This window comes from Notechis scutatus, chromosome 5 (genome assembly GCF_049901735.1).
Source record: "Notechis scutatus isolate UNSWTSFEM ecotype Mainland chromosome 5, rNotScu1.2, whole genome shotgun sequence".
NCBI lineage: Eukaryota > Metazoa > Chordata > Lepidosauria > Squamata > Elapidae > Notechis > Notechis scutatus.
The window spans coordinates 67,439,859-67,460,647 of record NC_142013.1 but is presented as its reverse complement, the minus strand read 5'-3'; the positions used below and the strand labels follow the sequence as shown (position 1 = coordinate 67,460,647).

General features: G+C 45.7%; 1 long non-coding RNA gene across 2 annotated transcripts in view; it reads right to left on the bottom strand.

The window, feature by feature from the left end:
• Positions 1 to 535: 535 nt before the first annotated feature.
• The window catches only part of LOC148130519 (uncharacterized), a 28,173-nt gene continuing 7,919 nt past the window's right edge, over positions 536 to 20,789 (bottom strand). The window contains exon 3 of one of the 2 annotated variants that reach the window (XR_015749846.1): positions 536 to 1,909. This is a non-coding gene — a long non-coding RNA (uncharacterized LOC148130519). The remainder of the gene's footprint in view (positions 1,910 to 20,789) is intronic. The other variant, XR_015749847.1, reaches the window with a different exon arrangement.

The following is a 20,789-nucleotide window of genomic DNA, read 5'->3' as shown; positions in this document are numbered from 1 at the left end:
TAGCTGAGCACTTGCCTGTCTATCCTTCTGGGGCCCCTCTTCTGCTTGAACTTCAGGATGGCCGAACGCTATCCACCTGCTTGTTTGATTCAGGATGGCTGAGTGCTATCCTGCCCCTTCTTTTGGAGATGCGGCGGTTCTCTTCTTAGCTGAGCCTATGTACCGTGGCCTCCCTGCTCGCTCGAGCTTCAGCCCGGCTCGCTCTACTCACAGTTCCGATTTGCCTTCCTTGCCTTCTTCGAGTTGTTTATAGAATCCAAAGTGTGAGTCCTGAGTACTCTCTCCGTGCGTCTTCCTTGCATGAAGACTGAGTCAAAAACTGGGCATGCTCAGTAAGAAGCGGGACTAAGCTTTGATTGACTCAATCTTTAAGCAAGGAAGCAGACTACCCACAGTTTGGATTTTTCTACCTGTACAATTGAGAAACAGAATTCCAAGTATACCTTTGCATGGGTTCTTCTTGATTCCAGTGAAAGCAGCAAAGAAAATTCACCATTAAGGAGAAAATACATTACTCTAAAAAAGAGACAGAAATCTAAATTTCACACATTATAATTGAGAAGACTGTGGTCAATTGTTTTGTATCACTTTTGCTCTCCTTGTAGGGGACATTGGGGTCTCAGTTCTGCCTTTGTGTGAATTCAGTTCTTCAGATTAGGAGGGAAATTGATAGCATCCAAATAAAATATTCAAATAAAATACTTTCCAAAATAGGATTCATGGCTGATTTAAATCAACAATTTTTACCTAGCAAAAAGCTTTGCACCCTTATTTCTTCACTAATGAGAAGAAATTTCAAGACATTGTTTTCCCCAAAACAATGCAATTTACTAGTTTTAACCATTTTCTTTGTTTCTTCCTATTGCAGGCTTATAGCCATTTAATACAATTCTCAGCAATGCAGAAGACCAATGCCAGTAAGCTATCTTATGAAATTGTACCAAAAGAAAAAATGTGAGGGAGCAAGAAATTTTTTTAAGAACTGATAGCAGGAAGGGTGAATTTTATTACTGCTCTAGTGTTTTAAGCCAGAATAAGTCTTCAACAAAAAATTGAGTATTACTATGCCTGCTTTCTGAGAATTTAGAGATATTTAATCATAGCAATATTTTACTGTACTTGATTGGATTTATAATAATGATGTTAGAGATAAATTCTGATTTTCTTTTAAAAACATTTGCTCTATTCAAGAATGTTATAATTAATAATAGAGCAGGCACATAAATGTTTGACTATAACAATTATACAAATTTTATAAAGATGAAAAGGATGCAGAGAAGTGAAAAAAGAGCATATTTAATCAAAGTTCAGCTATTTAGTTTTGCCAATTATCACAATGCGTCAAAATGTACCAATACAACACCATTTCTATAATGCAAATGGACAATTTAGAAGCAATGCTAATTTTAATAAATAATATTACAAGAAATATAATTTTATAATGAATTGTATTGATTATAGTAAAAATAATTATCATTTCAAGAAGATCCATGCACAACCATTTTGAGACTAATTCCAGATAGTGTTGATCTCTTGGCCTCATCTATTTTTCTTAAGTATTGATACATTTTTCCATTTAGTCTGGTTTACTGCCAATAGTAGCACCACTGGCATTTTCCTTTGAATCAGTGCACAGTACAGTCATTGTGGTCAATCTTTTTCTATTGATGGAATTGTTGCTTCTAGAAATGGAAGCTTTAGTTTCATAAGGTTTGACTTAGAGATCAGACTGTGTAGGGTACTTAGCCCATAATTTACAATTTATAAATTAGGTTTTTATAACTTTCTCCTTTTTCTATCTTGATCAAGCTTTTCAGTCTCCACATTTTTATGTTAGGTAGTCACAGCTAGTTCTTCATTCTGTTCTAAGTCCCAGATTGTTTTCAGTTGCATCTTGCGCTTTGATCATCTGTTAAAACATATTATTGATATTTGCAATATAACAATCAGAAGTGAGACATAAATACTGCATAGCATAATCAGCAGAAGCATACTGGTTATGTATTTTATAATAGTACATCTTAATTTTAATAACTTTTTTAAATTTTAAAACAGAAAGATAATATGTAACAGGTACTAATAAGAGGAATAAGAGTAGAGAGACAAATGCAACAAAATAAACAAGCAAAGAAAAAGATCTCTGATTTCTTTTACAGCAGAATATTAGGAGCAGATCTTCTTAGGAAAGTTAAAGGAGATTGTGGAACAGACTTATATGCAGTCAGAAGACAACTGTTTGTGGATGCTGTGATTTGATTTGTGGGAAAAACCTACTGAACAAGAAGTTCTGCAAAAATACTCAATTGAGTATTTCTTTTTCTTCAGGTGATTCATATTTTATGACAGTTGCAGTATTCCAGGTTCATAAGTTCAACTTTTGCGACCTTTTGATAAGCAAAGTCAATGGGGAAACCAGATTCACTTAATGTATTACTAATTTAACAATTGCAGTGATTCACTTAACAACTGATCTACAATATCAATTCATGTCAAATTCAGATGATACACGCATACAGTAGTGGCCAAAATTGTGGAAACTTTTTGGGAAAAGTATATTTTTGATGTTTGATAGCTAATAACACCACTTTTTTTTAAGTAGTACCATAAAATTATATATCAATGGAAAGATAATTTAATCAAGAAAGTAATCCAATAACTTTTATGAAAGATTTGCTATTAGAATAGCAGTCATAAAGAAGAAAAGTGAAACATATAGAAAAAATGAGATATACAAAAATTATCATGTCAGTTAATACTTAGTTGGGTAACCTTTAGCATGAATTAGGCCTTACAATGTCTTCCCATGAAGTGAATCAAGTCTTTTAGTTATAATGTTATAATGTGAAAGCAAGATTGAATGATTGCTTCTACTGTATTAACTGGGTTTTATTGCTGGGTCACTTCTGACTAACAAGTTTCTTTAGTTGGCTCCATAGATTTTCAATTGGGTTAAGGTCTGGGCTATTACCAGGCCATTCCAGCAGTGGAATATGAAACCACTTTTTGCACACAGCAGCAACATGACATGGAGCTAAATCCTGTTGAAAATAAATGCTTCATTATCTTGGAAAAGATCGTGTACGGAAGGCTTCAGTTTGGGCTCAAGTATTTCATTCATGTATTTTTGGCCATTTATATTCCCCTTAATCACACAAATTCTGCCCACACCTTTTGATGTCATACAACCCCAGATCATAACACTGACTGGGTGTTTCACGGTACATGTAATACATTCTGTAATTGGGAGAGCTAAATCCCAGTTAAAAATGCATAGACTATGGGTAGTCCTCGACCTTACAACCACAATTGTGCACAAAATTTACATTGCTAAGACAGTTAAGTGCAGTGCCCCATTTTATGATCTTTTTTGCCACAGTTATTAAGCGAATCACTGAAGTGAATCATATGGTCATTAAATGAATTTGGATTCCCTCATTGACTTTGCTTGTTGGAAGAAGGCTTACAAATGGTGATCACATGACCCCAAGATAGTGCAACTATCATAAATACGTGCCAGTTGGATAATATGAAAGCTGGTCATAAGTTACTGTTTTCCGTGATATAACTTCAAATGATTGTGAGGACTACCTGTATAATCTTTAATTGTTTCCTGAGAAGAATCCTTTAATTTTTTTAAAAAAATCAATGGTATTTAAGGCTATTCCTTCAGTAATGACTTACATCACATCTAGCCATTGTTATAGAAAGAAAGCCAGTTCCTATTACTGATATTTCAGAATAATGATCTGCTGACTCTAGTTAGATACCTTAACTAAGGACATGGTCTTAGAGAAGAAGAAGTGTTTTCTAACTTAATAACATTAAAATTATTTTCATTTGGTTCTTAAAATTAGCTATTCGAAATTAATCTTTCAGATTTTGATGCAAAGTTAGTTTTCCAAAGAGCAAAATGCATCGAATGGATTAAAAAATAAACAAAAGCCAATATTAATTTGTCATATTAGACTCCTGTTATTGTTACTGTATCTTTTCTAGAAAATCAACCTGAAATTGTAGTTCTAGTATCAGTATTCCCTATTTTGAGATTGTATGAAATATCCATATTTTGATCAAATAGAGTACAGGAAATAAAATCCTTGCCACCTTATTTCTATATTTCATCATCAATCTAAAACAGAAAACTTCTTAGATATAATTTATATACTCTCCAAATGGTCACTAGATGGCATACTAAATTCACTTCCTACATCAATCAGGCAAGTGATTGAAGCCTGAGAAACAGGCCCCTCGACAGTCAACAGGAGTGCTGATTTACCACCAGCCTATTAAGTACTGCTCAGCACAAGCAAATGATGAGTAACGACTTAAAAGCACACCCCAATCAACATCTAAAAAGCCACAACACACACTATAAATACTGCACACACTCTGCTAGGAGAAGTTCCCCGAAGATAGGCTCCAGCACGAGTCCAAAACCCCAGAAGACAAAACCTCTGGTCCCGGTGACTGACCCAGATTGGATCTTGCAATATTATCCTGGGAAATGTATATTTGCCTTCATTTATGAGAGATATGGGTGGCTAGCCTTCAAACAATTCGGCTTTGGGAATCCACAGCACATGAATCCACAGCAACTATGAACAGCTATGCTTCCTACACCTATGCACTTGAGAAGGGGTCATTCCACGCATCCTACGATACTGACCACCAGTCAATTGGCAGACATACAGCAAAGCATTCAACAAACTTTATGCTAGAGATCTTAATCAACAACAGCCATCTACTATTGGGCAAGTACAAAGCAGCTATCAATATACACAAGGGGCATTGCCTATCACAACTCGAAGAATTAGTCATCCACCTAGAGAATGTTATTAGTACCCTCATAAAAGAAAAACCAGCAAGAAAAAGGAATGAGTTGGAGGATAACATTCAAAAGTTAAAACCATGTTCTGAAACCTGTGCAAACCTGGTCTATAATTTATTGACAAACAATTAAGCCAGCAGGAACTACATATACTTGAACATGATAAGGGATTCAACATACGAGAAGCCACACCAAGAGAATTCATAGCACGTTTGGAATCTATATTCAACAGTGTAAAGATAGAAGAGCCAGATAAACATGCTATCAGACAAAAAGCATCAGCAATGCCGGTCACACACAAACCAAACAATACATTCAACCCAACGGAGCGACGCACCTTGAAAGACCTGAAACAAGATCAGGATATCATTATTTTACTGGCAGACAAAAGAAGCTCAACAGTCGTGATGAATTGCACAGATTATGAAATAAAGGCATTTGCCCTATTCTGTGATTCCTCAGCATACACACCAGCAAAGACATATTGGTCACCCAACTGAATACTTATCTCAGCCAACTCAAACAAAACAACTACATAATGGAGAAGGGTGAAAAATGAGAAGAACAACTGCTGCCCCAATGAGATTCTACAGACTCCCCAAGATACACAAAATGGGCGTTGGTTCTTACCTGACACGCCATTTCTCTTCGAGCTGTGAGGATCGTCCAGAGAGTGGGTGGAGCTTCAGTCTCTGCTGTTGTAGGCTGAGCTTAATTTCTGAGGAACGCTCCTCCTTCCATCACGTGGCTCGCCACAGCGTTCCCCAGTTTATGTGAGGACGAGAGGAAAACAGGCATTCTTGCTCTCCTCTTACTAGACTTAAAGTGCATTGGCCGAAACAAGACCCCACCAGACGGTGAAAGAAAAGGGAGGGGCTGGACGATCCTCACAGCTCGAAGAGAAATGGCGTGTCAGGTAAGAACCAACGCCCATTCTCCTTAGAGCTGCTCGGATCGTCCACAGAGTGGGACATACCAAAGCTGGGACCTGTCCTACGGGAGGGACACCGTCTGGTCTGTAGACTCCTCGGGTTCCCTGAGTACCCACTGAAGGACCGTTCTACCGAAAAAAGCCTCTGCTGCGGCATACCTGTCGATTTTGTAATGCCTAATGAAGGGCGACGGGGAGGCCCACATTGCTGCCCGGCAAATGTCAAGTATTGGGGCCTGGGTAGCCCAGGCGGCTGAAGTTGCCGCACTCCTGGTGCAGTGAGCCGTGATACCCCTGGGCACTTGGAGGGCCTGTGCCTGGTATGCCTTGGAAATGGCCGCCCTTATCCAACGGCCTATGGTGGTTGAGGGTACCTTGAGCCCTTGTGACTTTGGTTGAAAGGATATAAACAGGGCCTCGGATTTACGGAAGGTCTGAGTACGCTTAATATAGATCCGCAAGGCACGTCTGACGCCTAAATTGTGCCAGAGTCTCTCTCTTTCATGAGTTGGCTTGGGACAAAAATTGGGGAGGATGAGTTCTTGAGCCCTGTGGAAAACCGAGTTAATCTTGGGTAGAAAGGAAGGGTCAAGTCGGAGGACCACCCGGTCGGGATGGAAGACGCACAGGTCTTTCCTAACAGACAGAGCAGCGATCTCTGAGATCCTACGGGCTGATGTAATTGCGACCAGGAACATTACTTTGTAGGATAGGAACTGGAGAGAGACCTCTCTTAGGGGTTCGAAGGGTGGCTTAGTGAGAGAAGTCAGGACTCTGTTGAGGTCCCAGGTCGGATACCGGTGAAGGGACGGTGGCCGTAAGTTTGCGGCCCCTTTCAGAAAGCCTCGGATGCGGGGATGGTGAGAGAGGGAACTGACACCCTCGCAGGAAATGACGGTGGATAAGGCTGCCACCTGACGCCTTAGTGTGTTGGGGGACAGTCCCTTGCTGAGACCCTCTTGGAGGAAGTCGAGAATTTGGGCAATAGATGGGTCAGTTGGGTCAATGGAGAGATTGGCACACCATTTGCAGAAAATGGCCCAAGTGGCGTCGTAAATCCTTCTGGTGGAGGGACGCCTGGCTGCTAAAATGGTAGCAATGACTTCGGAGGAGAAATTTTCCCTCTTCAGACGTTCCCGCTCAACCTCCAGACGGCTAGTTGGAGCCATTGGGGGTCCGGGTGAAGAAGGGGGCCTTGAGACAGGGAGATCCTGTCTGCTGAGATCCTCCAGGGAGGGGCTACAGATAGGCTGCGGAGGTCCGCGAACCAAGAACGGCGGGGCCAATAGCTATGAGCTATGAGAAGCAATTCCGCCCTCTCGTGGAGTACCTTTTGAAGGACTCTGGGCACCAGCGCCAGAGGAGGGAAGGCGTAAAGGAGGCCCGAGGGCCACGGGCATCGAAGGGCGTTGTGATTCTCCGCCCCTAGGGGCGGGAATCTCGAAACGAACCTTGGGAGTTGTGTATTGAGGGGGGAGGCAAACAGGTCTACTACTGGCAGACCGAATATTGCTGTCGCCTCCCTGAACAGGGCTGGGTGGAGGCGCCACTCCGCCTGGTCTATGGTGGCCCTGCTCAACCAGTCTGCCCGGGTGTTGTCGATACCCGAAATGTGGTCTGCCCTGAGTGAAAGGAGGTGAGACTCTGCCCACCGACAGAGGCGCTCGGTCTCCCTCATTAGGTGTGATAACTGAGTGCCCCCCTGCTTGTTGACATGAGCTTTGGCTGTTATGTTGTCCGTGAGAATGAGAACGTGGCAGCCCTGTACCTGAGGGAGGAAACTGCGGAGGGCCAGGTGGATGGCGCGAAGCTCTAACCAGTTTATGTTGCACAGTCTTTTTGTTGCTGAACATCTGCCCTGCGCTGTAAGGGACTGTAGGTGGGCGCCCCATCCGGACAAACTGGCGTCTGTGGTGACGGTGAGTCTTGGGGGCTCCTTGAAGAGGCAGCCCTTGTTGATCGACGCCTTGCTCCACCAAAGGAGGGAGGTGAGAACCCTTGGTGAGACCTTGACCTTGCGCCTTGAGTTGCTTGATCCGGCTCTTTGGTACGGGAGCAGGAACCACTGGAGGGATCTGGAGTGGAAACGGGCCCAGGGAATAACGGAAATACAAGATATCATTTTACCTAGCAACTTGGTTAGTTCGAGGAGGGGGACCCTCTTAAGTCGTCTGATGAGTTTGACTGATTGTTGAATGCTGAGTATTCTCTCCGGAGAGATGAATACCCTCCCTTTGACCGTGTCTATTATAGTCCCCAGGTGGGATATCCTGGTGGAAGGGGCCAATTGGCTTTTCTTCCAATTGATGAGGAACCCGTGTTCCTGGAGAGCGGTGAGGGTAATTTGGGTATCCCTGACGGCTTGTTCCCTGGAAGAGGATAGGATGAGGATATCATCCAGGTAACAGTGGAGTCGCACCGGGATGGTTCTGAGGTGGGCAGCCAGAGCGGCCAGGACCTTGGTGAAGGTTCTGGGGGTAGAGGCCAACCCGAATGGGAGGGCCACGTATTGGAAGTGGAGGTTATTGTAGCTAAAACGCAGAAATTTGGAGTGGGAGGGTCGAATTGGGATGTGTAAATATGCTTCAGAGAGGTCAATGGATGACAACCAGTCTCCCTGTCTAACACCCAGGAGGATGGATTGCAGCGTGTTCATTTTGAATTTGCGGTATACAAGATGGCGGTTTAGCCACTTTAAGTCCAAAATCGCCCTCCATCCCCCCGAGTGTTTGGGCACCACAAATAAGTGGGAGTAGAATCCCTGTCCCCTTTGGGACGGAGGAACGGGCTGGATGGCCTGTATGTCAAGTAGGTGCTGAATTGCTGAATCCATGAGGTTGCGTTTGGTGTGGTTCTTGGAGAGGGGACATGTCACGTAGAAATCGGGGGTAGAGAGGAACTCGAGGGCAAGGCCAAACCTGATGGTGTCCCTGACCCAGGCGTCCGAAGTGGAGGAGTCCCACTGGTTGGCGAAGGTTTTAAGTCGCCCGCCAATGGGAATTGAGTCAGGTGGCTTATCTGGAGCGCCGGAAGGGCCTGCTGCCAGAGCCACGAAAGGGCCTCTTGAAGTTACCGCCTCTCCTGTGCCTATCAAAGGGGTCAGACCTGTCCTGGGGCTGTCCCGAACCAAAGGGGGGGCCTTTGGTACCTGGGAGGGAAGGGGGTTGGGGATAGGGATGAAAGGGGGCCCTCCAAAAGGGCTGCAGGGATCTGGGTTCTGACTTACGGGTGAGGGATGGGAGGAATTTCTTTTTGTTCCTTCCTTCGACTAGGAGAGGATCCAGGGATGGTCCGAACAGTTTATTTCCCAAGAGGGGGGCAGAGGCTAGTTTCACCTTATTCTTGAGATCTGCCTGCCAGTGCCTTAGCCAGAGCAGGCGGCGGGCCAAGACGTGGGAGGAAATGGCGCATGAGGAGAATTTTACCGAGTGAAAAGTGGCATCTGCTGAGAACTCGGCCGCGGCCGTAATCTTGGCTATGTCCTGATGGGCGCGGATATTGGAGGTCGGGACATGTTGCTTAAGCTGGCGAAGCCAGCGGATGGACGACCTGATGAAGAAGGAAGCGGCCGTGGCCGCCCTGATCGCCCATGCGTCCGACTGGTGAGCTCGCCGTAAGGCCAGCTCCGACCGTTTCTCCTCCGGCCTCAGGGCCTCTAAGGGGTCGCTGAGGGCAGAGGAAGAGGCCAGGCCCACGACGGGCTCATCAACCTCCAGGGTGCTCAGTAGGTTGGAGAGCTCTGGGTCAAGGTTGAAGAACTTTTTATCATGGGCCGAAGGGGCCGGGGGGGCAGCTGAGGAGGCAAGTTGCTTGGACACCAGGTCCAGGAAGATGGGGGGGGTTGAGATGACCTCGGCCTCCACCACAGGCTGTTTAAACATGGAGTCCTCTGGTCCCTCCGGAGCAAGAGGAGTGGGGTCAGAGGGGTTCTGAGTAGTTAGACCCGAGATATTCCTGGCTTTGAAGAGGAGGGATTTGAATAGCTGGGGCTTGAAGAGCCCTACAAAGGCGGGTTGGTCGGGGGTGAGACCCTCGTCCTCGGACATCTCTGCCTCTGATGGTTCTGAGTCAGGAAGGGGTTCATTGTATTGTAAGGACCCCAAATCAAACTGTTCCTCCTCCTCCTCCCTGCACAAAATCTAGGTCCCCCTCCGCCTCCTCCTCGTCCTCCCTGACTGAGGGGGAAACCTCCCCTTGAAGAGGTACCTGATCCTGAGACTGTTCCGGAATGAGGGGGAATGATCTTACGGATTCGGTGGCTGGCGGAGGCAAACCCGGCCTAGTCATCTGCTGGAGTCCTTCCGCAATTCCTTGGTGGATAGCCAGCTCCATCCAGGCTCTCAGCTGCTCCGGAACCGCCTGAATGAGAGGTTCCTCCTGGCGCAGGCCGGTGGCTGTGGGTGTGAAGGTAGCCTCTAGTGTTCACCTGGCTGGTGTTCCAGGGGCCTGGTGCCCTTGAGAGGGCGAGCTGTGCCTGGATAGGGAGGAAAAAGCTACAGGAGGGGGGGGTAGAGCAGGGGTAGAAGGAGTGGCTGGTGCTGGAGGCACTGGGCCTGCCTGTCTGGTGCGTTTGTCTATTTCTTTTTCTAGCGCCTTGTGTCATCTTAGGGCGTCCCTTTGGGAGGCTTTGGTGGGCTCCTTAGCCTGACTGCGCAGGTGGTGGGTTTTTGCTTTGGCCTTTAAAGAAGGGCCTCTTGAAGGATTGCCTTCTGCCATTTTAGATAATTGAGTAAGATAAAGGATCAAATATGAGGCGGTTGGCGCGCCTAGGGGTCGACCTACAACGAAGGCCGGGAGCCCTGGGAAATTCTTTTATGCCCCCCCCGTTTATTATTCGTTTATAATTAATCTGTTTGTCTTCTTTGTTGTTATTTCTTGTGTTTTTATTTTATATATATAAATATATATGTATTTCCTTTTTTTTTGCAAACTTATTCAATTAAGTCTTCTCGTGTCTCTTAATTTTCCTCTGATTTAGTAATTTTTGAAGACCTCTTTCTCTCTCTCTCTCTTTTTTTTTTTTGGATTAGAAGGTCTGATCGAGATGATCAGAGGACAACAGAGGCCTTAAGGGCGAAGCCGGGCCTGTATCAGACTGCCTTCCCAGGCGGAACCGGGCAGAAGTGGTGAGAGGAAACCGCGGCCGCTACGGCTGGCTGCGGGGGAAGCCAACAAACGGAGGTAGGAGCACAAGCCTCCAACAGAAACAACTCAAATTTGTTTTTCTCAGCAGGCCTGCCGGTCCTGCTGTTTTAAATAGGCACGCTGCAGCGATCGGAAAGATAAGGGAAAAACAAAATGGCGCCCGGCCACGAGGCGGTGCTCAAAATGGCGGCCGCCATTACGTGGGCTTGCAGGGGCCCTTCTGCAGCGACCAGGAGACTCCCCAGGGGCAATCCAAGGTCCCCAGGGGAAGGACAAACAGAAAGGAACTAGCAAACGTTCAAACGATATAAAAAATGGAGTTCGGTGAGGGGGGGAACGGAGCGAAACGGAGCGTTTTAAAGCGAACGGAACTAAAGCGGCAGAAAGGCAATGGGGAAGGGAGGGGGGCAGCTTGTAAATTTGCTAGCCTTCCCCCTGGCACCCCCTGGGGGGAAAACCTCCCAGGGAACTCTAGAAAATAAAAAGGACCAACTGCGCAGGGCTAAGAGAAAACACAATGAAAGGATTAATACAACCTGGAAGGGAAGCAAAAACGAATCAATTCGGGTTTTCCTGAAACGGCCAAGAGCACATTCAAACACTGCCTACTCTGCACGAGGGCTGAGCATAAACTGGGGAACGCGGTGGCGAGCCACGTGATGGAAGGAGGAGCGTTCCTCAGAAATTAAGCTCAGCCTACAACATAGGAGTCCCCTCAAACCTATTATAGCACTATGAGGCACTCCTATGTATAACCTGGCTAAATGGCTATCTCAACGTTTAAGCTTCCTGACGCAACCTTTGAATACCACATTCACATCATCCACACAATTTCTGACAAAACTACAAGGTTTACATGTGGCTTCTGATGAAATCATGGTCTCCTTTGATATGGTGTCCCTATTTACATCCATCCCTCCCCACTTAGCATATGCAGTAATAGATAGAAAACTAGAAAAAGAACCGTTCATTGTATGATTTAGTCTTCAGTCCTCTAATCATCCTGGTTGCTCTTCTCTGTACTTTTTCTAGAGTCTCAATATCTTTTTTACAACGTGGTGAGCAAAACTGGATGCAGTACTCTAGGTGTGGTCTTACTAAGGATTTTTAGAGTGGTATTAGTACTTCCCTTGATCTTGATTGTATCCCTCTGTTAATACAACTTAAGATTGCATTAGCTTTTTTTGGCTGCTGCTGCATACTGCTGGCTCATATTTAGCTGGTTGTCCACTAAGACTCCAAGATCCTTCTCACAGCTACTGCTATTGAGCCTGGTTTCACCCAGTCTATATGTGTACTTTTGGTTTTTCTTGCCTAAGTGTAGGACTTTACTTTTCTTTACATTGAATTTCATTTTGTTAGATACGGCTCAGTGTTCTAGTCTGTCAAGATCCATCTGGATCTTGAGCCTATCTTCTTGGGTGTTAGCTATTTCTGCCAGCTTAGTATCATCTGCAAATTGGTAAATTCCCCTTCTATTCCCTCATCTAAGTCATTAATGAAGATATTGAAGAGTACTGGGCCTAAGACGGAATCTTGTGGCACCCCACTGCTTACTTCCCTCCATGTAGAGGCATGTTACACTTATACCAAAAGAAGATACTGACCCACAACAAATAAAAAATTATAGACCAATATCCCTGCTAAATGCTGATTATAAAATATTTGCTTCAATAATGGCAGAAAGACTAAAAAGATATTTAAACTATTTTATACACTGAGATCAAAATGGATTTTTGCCCAAGAGGCAAATAAAAAATAACATGAGGATAATATTGAATACTTTGGAATATTATGAAACAAATGGCATTAGTGTTTTTAGGTGCACAGAAAGCGTTTGACAATGTGAATTGGCAGTTTCTGTTGATTCAATTGGAGGAAATGGGTTTTGGAGACAGGTATATGAAAGCATTAAAAGCGATATACAATAAGCAAACAGCAAAATGAAGAATTGACAGAAAACTTCAACATCCTAAAAGGAACTAGACAAGGCTGTCCATTATCCCCATTATTATTTGTATTGACGTTGGAAGTTTTGAAAAGAAATATTAGAAAAAATGGAGAAATAAAGGGAATGAAAATAAAAAATGAAGAGTATAAACTACAAGCTTTTGCAGATGATTTGGTTTTTATATTGGAAGAACCATTGGAAACAGGCTCAAAGTTGATTAGAGAAATAGAGGAGTTTGGCGAAGTAGCAGGACTGAAAATAAACAAAGAAAAAACAAAAATCTTGATGAAAAATAAGACAGAAAAAACAAACAAAAGATTAATGGACAAACTAAATATGCAAATTACAAAAAAAGTGAAATATTTAGGGATACAAATGACAGCTAGATGCAGAACACTTAAAGAAAATAACTACGACAGATTACTACAACAGATTGCGATAGATCTAGAAAAATGGAAAAATCTACAAATATCACTAATAGGTAGAAAAGCGACAATTAAAATGAACATACTGCCAAAAATATTGTACTTATTCCAAACAATTCCAATAAGACTGAAATTTTTATTTTGAAGACTTAAATAAAATGATGATGAAATTTATTTGGTAGGGGGAAAAGGCAAGAATTAAGATAAAATTATTACAGGGTACAAGGTTGAGAGGGGTTTTGGATTACCCAATTGGGAATTATATTATCAGGCAACAATATTGATGTGGATGAAAGAATGGATTGTATTGAAAAATGCCAGATTATTAACATTAGAAGGGCATGATTTACAATTGGGTTGGCATGCATAGTTAAGCCATTGCAGTTCCTGTTGATGACCATTGGAACGTCCGGCATCGCAGGTCAGTGGCAGTGTCTAGAAATGGGTGGTGGAAGAAGTGTCCCCTGGACACCTCTTCAGTGTATGCTGAGGAATTTTAAGAAGGGTTTTAGTGCAGACTATGAAATCCCCAAGGCCAATCCAGATGACTTTAAAAAATTCTGTGAAAATGGTGGCCCAAGAAGTTCGAATCCTCGATAAAATGGGGGCAACTTTATCATTTGAGGAAGATAATATGGCACTAGTTATGAGGCATTCTCCAGATGAGATGTGGCAATGGTGGCCCAAGAGGTTTGATTCCTCGATACTTGGCAGGAGTTTGATGTGCAGCGATTATGGGCAGAAGATAATCCGCCAAGATATGCAGTGCACCATGCACCACTAGTCATTCAAGTGAAGCTTCTGGCAGTGCCTGTTCATCTCCGGCAGAGAAGTTACCCTCACCCCATTGCACAAGCAATTCAAGACTAAATTACCAAATTCTTAAAGGCAGGCATCTTAACAACTATTCACTCCAATACATTGGTGATGTGTTAATAACTGGACAGACAAAGAGGAGGGGCAATTACACAGGTTGGGGAATCTCGACAAGAATGGGGAATTCTTGTAGTTGTTGCAGCCAACTTTCTTGCTGCAGGAGGCAGAGCGAAACCTTAGGGGTGATTCTAACATGTAAAGGCATGAAAGTATCCATTATAGAAGTTATTGAGCCAGTGGAGTGAGGAAAACCTACTCCCCTGGACTAAAAGTTTAAGTAAGAACAGAATGATAAATGTGTGCATTGAAAAATGGCCAAAATACATAATTGAGGAACCACAATACAGATGGGATCATCTGGGGGAAACAAGCAAATGTTGGTTGGGTAAATTAGAACAATACTTAATCAAGAGACCTACCTTAAAAATTGAAATATCGTATCTTAAAACCTGGTATTTCGTAAATTGGGAAACACCTAAGCCCCCAGCAGACGATAGTAAAAAGCTTTTGGCTAAAGAAGAAGAACTGCGAAACTCCTTAAGGACTAGGAAATAGGTAAGGTTGGTATTATATTTGGAAACAGGCATAGGAGTGTCTATCTGGAACTGGTAAGATTAGGGCCATGTTCTCCATGGAGCCCATTGGGACACATTAAACAGTAAAAGTTGTCTTTAAAAAGAAAAGTGGAGTTCAAACTTGCTCATGAGAGCCTGGCCAGGTGCAAATGGTGTGTGAACGAAGGTCTCTATAGATCTTGATCTTTAAAAATAAGCCAGCATCCGCTGGGAGATCTAAAATGGATAGAGAACAATTTGGATCTTTAAAAAAAACCAGCACCTGCTTGGAGGTCCAAACTAGAAAGACAAGAGATAGGACACCCAGGGCAGAGACAGGTAGTAAAAATCTTGTGCTTAACAATGAGTGTAACTTCAAGTAAAAGTGAGAAGTTCACTAAAGCAATAAGGAAGAAAGTCCAATTAGTGAAACTCCAAGTTAAATACGTAAGTTATACTATAAGTCAGGGCCAGAGAGCTATAGGACATGAGAAAAAGGAAGCTGTGTGCCGAATTGCAGAATCAACTGACAGGAGAGAGTTACGGGTTTTTTAGGAGCAGCAGCATATTGTAGAAATTTTGCCCTGCTAGCCAAACCACTCTATGAGTCCACAAAGGGGGGAGATAGGGAACCCTTTGTTTGGACGTGTGAACAAAAACAGGCTTTTGAGACTTTAAAAAATTGGCATTATCTCAAGCTCCTGTTGTGGGACTTCCCAACCTCGAGAAATCTTTCAATTTGTATGTGGACTCAAAGAATAATATGGCTCTTGGAACCCTGACTCAAGAAAAGGGAAGTTGGCAACAACTCATGGCTTATTTGTCAAAAGAAAACATAACTGTGACATGTCTGGCCAGCCAGAGAATTAAGTTGGCTTTTTTGGATTGGATTGAAGCAGGTAGTCAGTGGTTAGGGCCCACAATCACATTTGTGATTGGAACAGCTCCTTGAGTTATCCCACTGCTCTGAGAACAAACTACAGGTTGCTAAAGAAAGAAAAAGTGGAGATTTAAAGGGACAAAACCTCTCCAGGTCTGGAAATGTTGTGTGTGTGTGAATGTGTCTCTGTGTAATCATTTCCAAACCTGGAGGATGAAACCCTCTAACAACAGTACAAAAAAAAATGAAGCTCATTGGCTTGTGAAAAAAAGCTCTCAGAAAAGAATTGTAAGTAATGGTTGATTTGCTTGGAGAAAGAATGAAAGAATGAAATGAATTTTTTGTGTGGGAAATTGTTTATGCAAGCAGTCTGATTACAGTATAAATGTGTGAGTATGTTGATGATAAAAAAAGTTGGTGTAAATGTCTCTGTGTTGACCCCCATCCCAGATTAAAAGGAGAGTACTTTCATATGAAGAAATAGCATGTGCAAGGAAATGAGAAAGGTCTCGTGGAAAAATGTGTGTGATTTACTAAAGCTAGAGACAGAGGGAGAAACAGAGAAAATTAGATGATACAAGAAGATAGTGAAGAATAGGGATATCAGGCGTTATTGCATCTGAGGTTCCACCAAGAACACTGGATAAAATTGCAAGTGGGACCAAGAAATTGCGAAATTAAATTTTTAGTGGATACTGGGGCATCCTGGACATCTTGAAGCATAATCTCTTTGGGATGCCACATTAGCCAGAATTTGAATTTCAAAACCAAGAAATAAAAATCAACCCATGCCACATCAAAATCTAAATTACAGTATGTAGAGAGAGAGAGATCAAATATCTTGGACACTTGATTAGTGAAGGGAGTAGAAAAATAACTCCTGCTAGAATTGAGAGAATTGTATCTCAGACCCATGCCACAAACTAAGAGAGACTTGAGAAAGTTTTTGGGACTGTTAGGCTATTGTCAACACTGGATAATGGACTTTACTGAAATAGTGAAGTCCCTTTATACTAAATTGCTTGATACTGAACCATGGAAAATGTTCTATATTAGAATTCTCCAAACCTCGAAATCCAATTGGTCCACACGGGACGCAATTTGATTGGTCAACTGAGCGGCTGTGATTGGTGCGCTAAGAACCTCCTGCGATTGGCCGAGCCGATCGCGGGAGATTCAAAGCCCTGTCATTGGCCGCCGAGCCGCCGGCTGGCTCTATAAGAAAAGCCTGCACCTAACTGTATATTCAATAAAGAGCTGAATGTGCACTTTGAGTCTCGCGTCTCAATGTGACCCGATTTACCTGGGACCGATCTACCCGGGACCGATCTCCCAGACTTAGCACTGGCGACGAGGGTGGGATTTTGAGACGAGAGACCATCAAGCACGTGGCAACCAGCGCGGAACGACCAGCAAGATGGCCAGCAGCACCCACCACCCGCTCCTTTCAACCCAGCCACCGAGGACTGGGAGTCCTACACCGACCGATTCCAGATGCAGCAACCTTAAGGATGCCAATGGACAGCGAAAACGAGCCGTATTCTTGACACACTGTGGGCCCGCAGTGTTCAAGATGGCCAAGACGTTGGCAAAGCCCGCCGACGTAAAAGAGATGGACTGGGCTGACCTCGAGCCCATCCTCCACCGCCATTATGCCCCTGCTGTGCCTACTCTCATCTGAAGGCACGACTTCTACCAGCGAGACCAGTGCGAGGGCGAAGCCATCAGCGACTTCGTGGCCCAACTGAGGGACCTCGGAGGCCTGTGCGGGTTTACCGACCTGGACGAAGCCTTACGTGACCGAGTTGTTCTCGGGCTCCGAGACCCCGTGCTGCAAACCTGCCTGATGGCCAAGGGCGACATCTCCCTCGCCGATACCCTCACCGAGACGACCGCAACCGAAACCACTTGCAAATCGGTGGCCCGAATGAGGCAAGCGAACGCGACGGAACACCCGACGGCCATCGAGATGACTTCAGCACCGGCAAGGCCCGCAGAGACCAGCCACCGAGAAACGACCACCCACCATGGTGATGTCAACTCCCACTCCGACACAGACACCGAGGAGGAGGAGATCCACCGCCTCCAGGCAAAGCGAGATCGGCGGGACCGGAGGGGACGTAAGTTGGGGTTCCATTGTGCCGGCTGCGGTGGCGATCAACCCCGCTCCGAATGCCGTTTTCTCGACGCCATCTGCCGGCATTGCAAGAAGCAGGGGCACATCGCCAAGGTGTGCCGGAACAAGCGGAACTACAGCCCCCAACGATGAGGCAGCAGCCCCCAGCGACGAGGCAGCAGCCCCTGATGATGAGACGGCACCCCCCCAGGAACCGAGACCGCCAAGCCGAGAGCCAATGGAGCCGAGACGGCCGGAACAGACAACTCAGCGAGGTGCAGCGCCGAGAGGAAACCCACCAGACGGTCGTCATCGGCCATTCCTTAACCATCGACGCCCTGAAGGTACATGTGGAGGTAGGCATCGAAGACCAAACCTGCGAAATGGAGGTAGACTCCGGGTCCTACCTCTCAATGGTCTCCTGGCACACAATCAAGCGCCTGGTGCCTACCATCCGCCGCCGCGAACTGGACGACCAAAAACTAACCTTGAAGGATTACCAGGGAAACCGCATCCCTATAGTCGGCATCGGACATTTTAAGATCACCTTCAGAGGCCACACCGAGGTACTGCCACTCACGATCGTAGACAAGGACCGCCCCAGCCTACTCGGACTTGCAATGGTTTTCCCCGCTGGGACTCGAAGTGACGGGTTTCCACCACACCGACAAGGCAGACTGGGAAGCGGCACTCGTGAGGGACTTCCAGGAAGACTTCGACGACACCCTAGGCAAGTACCAAGGGGCCCCTATTTCTTTCAACCTGAACCCAAACGTCGCCCCAATCCGCCTCAAACCGCGGTGGGTGCCATTTGCGCTCAAACCCAAAATCGATGAGCAGCTAGACAAGCTCATCGCGCAAGGGGTTTTAGAGCCAATTGACCATGCCTGCTGGGAAACACCCATAGTCACCCCCGTCAAACCAGATGGCTCCATAAGAATCTGCGGTGACTATAAGGCCACTGTCAACCATGCCCTGCAGCAAAGTGCCTACCCCGTCCCAGTGGTACAGCACCTTCTGCACTCACTGGGGGAGGCTGAGTCTTCGCGAAGCTCAACCTGGCGCAAGCCTACCAGCAACTGCCGGTCGACACCGAAACAGCCGAGGCACAAACGATTGTTACACACCGGGGGGCATTCCGGTGCAACCGACTCCAATTTGGAGTCAGCGTCGCGCCAGGAGTCTTCCAAAGCCTCATGGAAAGACTTCTCCAAGGGATAAAAGGAATGGTGCCCTATTTTGATGACGTGCTGGTGGCAGCTGCCAACAAAAAGCAATTGGAAACCCGTTTAAGAGCAGTGCTGCAAAAGTTCAAAGACGCCGGCCTTAAAGTTAAAAAAGGGAAATGCCAACTCTGCACCGAATTCTTGGGGTATCTCCTAGACCGACACGGAATCCACCCCACCGGAAAGAAACTTAGGGCCATCAAGGAAGCCCCCACACCCACCAACAAGGAGGAACTGCAGGTGTTTTGGGGACTTATTAACTTTTACAATGTTTTCCTACCCCAAAAGGCGACCGCGGCGGAACCCTTGCATAGGCTTCTGGATAAAACAGCCACCTGGACTTGGGGGAAGCGGGAGGAAAACGCATTCCAACAGACCAAAAACCTGCTAACGTCAGACGCCGTCCTGATCTAGTACAGCGAGACCCTGCCGCTGATGGTTACATGTGACGCGTCACCCTTCGGCGTCAGGGCAGTCCTCAGTCACACCCTACCGGACGGGAAGGAAGCACCCATCGCCTTCTTCTTGAGAACGCTGTCCAAGCCAGAGAGGAATTACAGCCAGCTGGACAAAGAAGCCCTGGCAATCATCTCTGGAGTGAAAAGGTTCCATGAGTACCTTTACGGTAGGACCTTTTCAATCATCACGGACCACAAACCTCTACTTGGGATACTGGCAGGGAACAAGGCCACCCCGAACATCCTGTCACCCAGGATAACGAGGTGGTCTGAGTTCCTTGCCGCCTACACCTACGAACTGACACACCGGCCTGGCAAGGACATTTCGCACGCAGACGCACTAAGCCGATCCCCTCTACCAGACCTGGACGACGACCCAGCGCCCACAACAACAACCCTGCAAATACTCTACCCAGCCCACTCCTAACTGCGCCAGACATTGCCCGAGAAACAAATAAAGACAAACGGCTGGCGCGGGTATTGAGCTGGGTAGAGAGGGGGTGGCCGGAAAGCGACGGCAGCGAACAGTTCAAAGCCTTCCGGAACCAGCAAACTGAACTGTTCACACAGAAGGGGTGCATACTTTGGGGGGATCGGGTTGTTATACCAGAGACATTACAAAAAAAAGTACTAGCAATGCTGCACGAAGGGCACCCGGGCATGGTCAAGATGAAAGCCCTGGCCAGAAGTTACGCTTGGTGGCCAGGGATGGACAAACAAATCGAGACATGGGTAGCCGGGTGCAAAAGGTGCCAAGAGACGAGGTCCACTCCCCCGCCGCTCCAGTCCTGGAATGGGAAACCCCCAGAGGCCCATGGTCGCGAATACATATAGACTTCGCCGGGCCAACCAAGGGACATACATTTCTCATCACCGTGGATGCTTACTCCAACTGGCTAGAAGTAAGCACCGTGAGAACAACGACGACAGAAGCCGTCATAGATAAACTGAACAGACTTTTCGCGACGCACGGGCTGCCAGATGTAATAGTGTCAGACAATGGCCCACAGTTCACGGCACTAGCTTTTGAAAAATACCTGGCCGAACGGGAAATCAGGCACGCGTTAACCTCGCCAGCTCACCTGGCGGCGAACGGACGGGCGGAACGGATGGTTCAATACACACAAAAAACCATCCAAAAAATAGAAACCAGCGACATACAAGAAAAAATAAATAGAATGCTACTCATACAACACATCACCCCCAACACAACTACAAACAAAAGCCCAGCAGAGCTACTCATGGGCAGAAAGCTAAGGTCCCCACTAGACCGGTTGCACCCTACGTACAACCCAGAGAAACCCCAGGCTCGTCCAGTAGACACCGGACATTTAACACCTGAGACACCGTCTACGCGAAAAACTTCACCAGAGACCCACTCTGGGTACCGGCACAAATA